This window comes from Pistacia vera, unplaced genomic scaffold, assembly GCF_008641045.1.
Source record: "Pistacia vera cultivar Batoury unplaced genomic scaffold, PisVer_v2 Contig955, whole genome shotgun sequence".
Lineage (NCBI taxonomy): Eukaryota > Viridiplantae > Streptophyta > Magnoliopsida > Sapindales > Anacardiaceae > Pistacia > Pistacia vera.
Window position 1 is genome coordinate 323,351 of NW_022196840.1, and position 6,000 is coordinate 329,350.

Genomic DNA, 6,000 nt, shown 5'->3' on the forward strand with positions numbered 1-6,000 from the left:
GTCGGAACCTCTTGTTCCACTCGTCATGACTGTCATGACCCCATCTTACCAGAGGCACGGCTAGAACCTAGTGTTCCACTCTTCGTGACTTCTTCTCATTACTCACGGGTTCCCCATTGCATAACCACTCTATTGTCTTCTTTAGCACTACTCTCTTTTTGTGCTCTAGTGCTCATTCTCTCTTTCTCTTACTCTTAAAGTAGCTTATACTAACACAACTAATGCATAGGTATGCTCATGCTCATTAATACACTCAAGAAATGCTAATGTTGCAATAATTAAGGTTCTCTATTCTCACTCATGCTTCTCTTAAGCATTTCATCAAACAACTCATGTGCATGCAGAAAACTCTACTTTATCTATAACTCTATTCTTCTCTTTAACTATCCAAAATGGGAGAAAACTCCCTCAAATAGCCATAATTCCTGTCAAGGAAAAACACTCCCAAAAAGGTTTACACAAATCTCTCCAACTTCAACTCAACTTCACTCTCTCTTCACACATCAAAGTACTTCTCATCATTTACATATATCCAACCAATCATCAATTATCTACTGATCTCATCTCAATTCTCAACAAGCATAATACATACATGCACAAAGAAAATCTCTACTCAAAGATTTCTGAAACTTTAACTTGGGTTGGATTTACTTACCTTGCGGTGGAGTGATTCCATTAGCACTTCTCTTTTCCCTTGGTAGATGGTCTTTTCTCTACAACTTCAAACAACATACTATAAGACTTCAACACATCTTTAACTAAATTTCACATCTAAAGCAAGAATCCTTACCTTAGGATGCTTTAGATTAATTCTCTACCAAGATCCTACTAAAAGCACTCAAAAATCCTTGAAAGATTGAAGGAAGAGTTGAGAGGAAATGGTGAAAGGGTATGGCGGTGGAAGAAGAATGAATGAAGGGTTTACCAAGCTTAATCCTTTTTTAGCTCATAATTTACACATTCATTCCCATTTTTCCCTTGCTCTTTTTTCTTTTTAGAAATGTCATCTTTGTCTTTTAATTCATTGCACTCACACCCCCAACTCTAACACATTCTCCATCTAATTTTCTTTCATTTCACTCCCTAATTTTCTTGCTAATTAGGGGTAGAATGGTCACTTTGCCCCTATGGAAAAATTCTCTAGAAACCTCACCAAACTTTTCAGCTGGCTTTTGGCTGTGGCAAAGCTTCTTTCTTCGCCCCGACGAAGAAATACAGGGGCTACGTCGCTGCGGCGACACTCCTTCTTCACCGCGGCAAAGTCTGCACTTTTGAAATTCTGTAAGACTTCACAAAATTCAGGGCAAACTCTCAACCAAACCAACACATACTTTCAACAAAGGGTCAACCAACCCAAAATAACAACATACAAACTCAATTGAGAGCAAAACAATAAACATTCAAACAATGCAACATAAATTAGCTATGTACCTCAAGTGGGGCATTATAGATATATTTAAATATAATCTCACTAATTTAATTTTAATATTAAAATTAAATACATGTAACAACCTCAGCAAATTTAATTGCACTATGAGATTACCAAAATACCCTTTCATCCTAAAAGATGAAAATACTTTTCTCACAAGTTGATTCTTAAATTATCTTCTAAGTGTGTGACCCGTAGGCTCCTCATCATATTGGCAGTGTGTAGTATCGTGATTAACACCAATTAATCATCTCACTACACACAGACCAAGATTGGCCCCTCGTAAGGCATCATGGCCACCCGATAGATTCAGATTCAGTGAAACCGCAGCGTGAGGCACGATAACAAGGGACTAGAATGAAAAATTTAAAACTTGTTAGACTTAAAACATTATCGAAAATCAAGGGGTAACTTGTAATTTACCAACCTAATCAAAATTTAATTTTAATTGATTGATTGATGCGTGATTCTTGTATGTGAATATGCATGGTGTATGGTGCATAAGCCTTTGGACCTAGTTTAATTTTTGGATTATGTAATTTTAAAATAGGGCTTGCTTGCCCTGCCTTTCTTTATTACCTCTGATTTATTTCTTTATCTCATCTCACTTCCCTCGAATGTAACTCAAAGTTTCTTTTCAAATATGTAAAACTGGAAATGTAATTATAATTTGAAAGTTATGTAATGTTCGAGAAGAAAAAGCAAAAAAAGGAGAAGGCGGTTTACTTGAAGAGTCCAAAGTTATAATTAAACCTAGGTTGACCTACCGATTCCTCTAGGCTCGGAGAACCAGTTTCAGTTAAGGCTATGCCCTAACACATTTATTTTATGCTTAGTATGGATGCTGAGGGTGTGTGTTATGACTATAACATGTTAAACAAGATAAAACTGGTGAGACACACAAAATAAAAACCCTCATAAAGTATATTAAGTCAAATCGATAAAAGCCTTCCACCACCATAGGTTTAATCAAACCACTGTTCATTGGAACCTTGTTAGCCAAAGCGATGGATACACTTCTACCAATAGGAGATTAAATTTCATTGGAGTTTTCCTTAATGGTGATGGGTCGACTTAAATGGTGTGTTTTGCTTGTTTGCCAAAGCGAAGGTTGATAGACACATCATAGGCATAGTAGAGAAGTACAGTTGTTGTGTGTATGTGGTGACATGTAGTGTCCACTCTACTAATACTGAGAATCACACTTGAGGACAATGGCTTTAGCCATTGAATTGTGTGATTGGTTTGTTGGCTTTTTTCACATTTGAGGTTGGTGGTTGGAACTATCAACTGGTGTGAATTAAGTTTGTTAGCCTACCTACTCAACCCATTTTGTCTTGTTCATTAAAGCGAAGGTTTGAAATGGGCTAGATGGGATATCAATCTATTAGGAAAGCCAACGGGCTTTCCCGAGTTAATAGTGAGGGCTATTAGCTTGAGGAAAATAGTGGGAGCAATTATTTAATAAAAGACCTTATTAAATAATAATAATAAACATGATGATAAAACTTGTATTTCTACACTTGTGGAATCCTAATATGAGCAACAACAACCTTACAATGCATTCAATATTCAACACAGGCTGGATGGTAGTAATTTTTCAAACTGGTATAGAGTCCTTTAGATTGTACTTGAGTTTGAAAATAAAAGGTATACCATCGATCGGGCTTTACCTTATGAGCCTGGTGATGGCATCACCTAAGAACAACGAGATGTTTGCCAAAACATCTGGATGACACTAACATTAAGTTAGCGTCAATAACACCTGAATTGCAAAAAGCAGTATGAAAACATGGATCCTTTTACCATGATTTTATCCCTTTAACATAATGAAAGGTATGAGGTGTTGAAACAGTTGCTAAGGTGCAAATTGGTCAAGGGTGCTAAAGTTGGCCCTCATGTACTTAAGATGATTGGGTACATTGAAAGGCTTGAGAATTTAGGTTATGGTTTGGACAATGACTTGGCAATCGACTTAGTCTTGCAGTCCTTACCTGATTCTCAGTTCATAGATAATATAAGCATGAATGAGAAGACTTTTCCTGAGCTCCTAACCCTTTTAAAGACAGTAGAGCAAGACATTAAAAGTCTAAACCAATGATGTTAGTTGTTACTAACACTAGTAGAGGAGTGGTCAAAGGTAAAGGTAAGGCTAAGTCCAAACCCAAACCCAAACCCAAACCCAAACCCAAACCCAAACCCAAACCCAAACCTAAGTCCAAACCTCATGTTGCTCTTAAGTCTAGGGGTGACATCAACAAAGGTAGGAAAGGTAGTTTGCTTCTACTGTGGCAAGCCTAGCCACTGAAGGAAACACTGCAAGGCCTTCCTAGAGAATAAAAGAAGAAAGCCTCTTCTTCTAAAGGTGTGTATTGAGACTTATTTCCTGTTACATCTTGGGTCTTTGACACTAGATGTGGTTCTCACATTTGTAACAATGTGAAGAGACTATGGCAAAGTACATTATTCGGTCAAGGAGATGTGGACCTACTAGCTGGAAATGGAGCACATAATGTTGCATTTTGTTGTAAAATCTTATTATCTGACTTTGCCTACAAGCTTGTTATTTGGAACTTATGGATTATTATGATTTTCCCTCAGTTTCCTGAAATAATATTTAAGTGTCCAATTTAGACAAGTGAGAATATTGTTTTAGCAATGGATTGTTGTCTTTTAGTATAAATAATATTCTTTATGGAACTGTTTCATAATAATTTTATATGTTCTTGAAATAGACAATATGAATATTCTCAAGGTAACAAATATGTCAAGTATGACAAGTTGAGTTAAACATACCTGAAAGAGTGTGGGATAGTATCACAACTCACTCCTTCTTATACTATTAGTAAATGTTAGTGTATGCCCTAGAAACCATTCATGTTGTCGATTTTAGAGCATTTTGTCTTGTATCAATATATCATAAATAATAGAAGAAAGAGCTCTTCAATTCATATATATAAATGCTTCCCTTATTTAGTCATGCATTTAAATAGAGTATGCATATGAATTATCCAGATGATTCATTTAATCGGTAAATGAATTTATCAAAAGATTCCATACGAAAGTAATATAATTTGGGCAACTATATTGCATAGTAGGCATACTAGATGCTTCCGAAAGATATCATGAGTTGATATAAGTATGAATGACGATGATAGTCATGTCATTGGGGCATTAGTATGGATTAGTGGTTGGTGAACTGTTTTTCGAACGTGACCGAATAACGACAAATCACTTAGAAAGCATGTAGTCAAAGATTTATCGTTTGGTTATATCAGTGCACGATGTGGTCCTGTGACCTAAGACATTGTGTCGGATCCGATATGAATGCGTATGGTTCATACAGTGTATAAGTATGAGACTAGTCATGTTTTGTATGATAAAACCTATTTGGTCATGCGTTGTTCATATGTGGAAATGAATGATGGTCAAGACGGGATCCATTGACTTGAAAATATAGGATCAGGAGTACCGCTTACTCCATCCAGATCCGGGTTCCTAGACGAATGTCGATAAATGTCAGAAATCAAAATCTCTAGCTACAGTCTATTATTAGTCATACGAAAGTAAGTTCGTGATGACAAGTTCCAGACATATTAATCGATAATTCAGTAGAAGATTGAGTTTAAGATTTTGACGTTCCATGAATCTGTACTCGATTAGGATATTTCAATGGAGGGACTTTACATGCATGGTACATATGATCTGAAAAGGGTTTGATGAAATATTTCTTCATTGTGGTTTAGGGACTACAGCACATTGCTAGATGTTTACCATAGTCGTTAGGCCTTCAGATAGGTTTCTGGATTCATCCAAAACTGGCTCACGGCTAATCCACGGTGGACCTACATGGTGACACCAATAGCCTTGAGAAGTTAGAGAAGGATAAGAGAGAGAAATGATTATCTGAAGAGGGCTAGCACCTTTGAGGGTAATGACAAAATTTCTATGGTAATTGTTACATAGAAAATTATTCGTGACATTTTAAAGGTTAAAATGGTCAAGCAATAATTAATTGTATTTAATTATTATATCTTAAAGCATTAAGATAAATGAGATGAACTAAAATAACCTTTTAATAGTTAAAGGGCAAAAGCGTAAACTTACAAGTTGTTAATGTAAACTAGTGTAGTTTACATGGGCCCTTGAATAATATTGATTTTTCAACCTTTTAGAATAAAATTTTATTAGGGCATACAAGTGAAAAGAAGGAATAACAAAATGACCCATGTATATATAAATGCAAATGGTTGCATTTTAGGTCAAGTTGTTCATTGTTCACTCAAAACAAAAACACAAGCTCTCTCTTAGGTTCGGCCACCCTCTCTTTCTCTCAAGGTGGTATTAAAGTGTGGAGGGTTCATAGCTTTGAATCTTGGCTTCATCAAACCTAAGCTTTAAGGAGAAGGTATAATGTTAATTTATGCTTTATTTAAAGTTTTGAATCCTATAATCCATATCTTAGCTTGCATGTCTTGTTTACATGCTTTCTAACATTTTTCCGCCACCTCTTAATGGTTTTTCATATACACCACAACAAAATGGTGTGTCAGAAAGGAGGAATATGACCT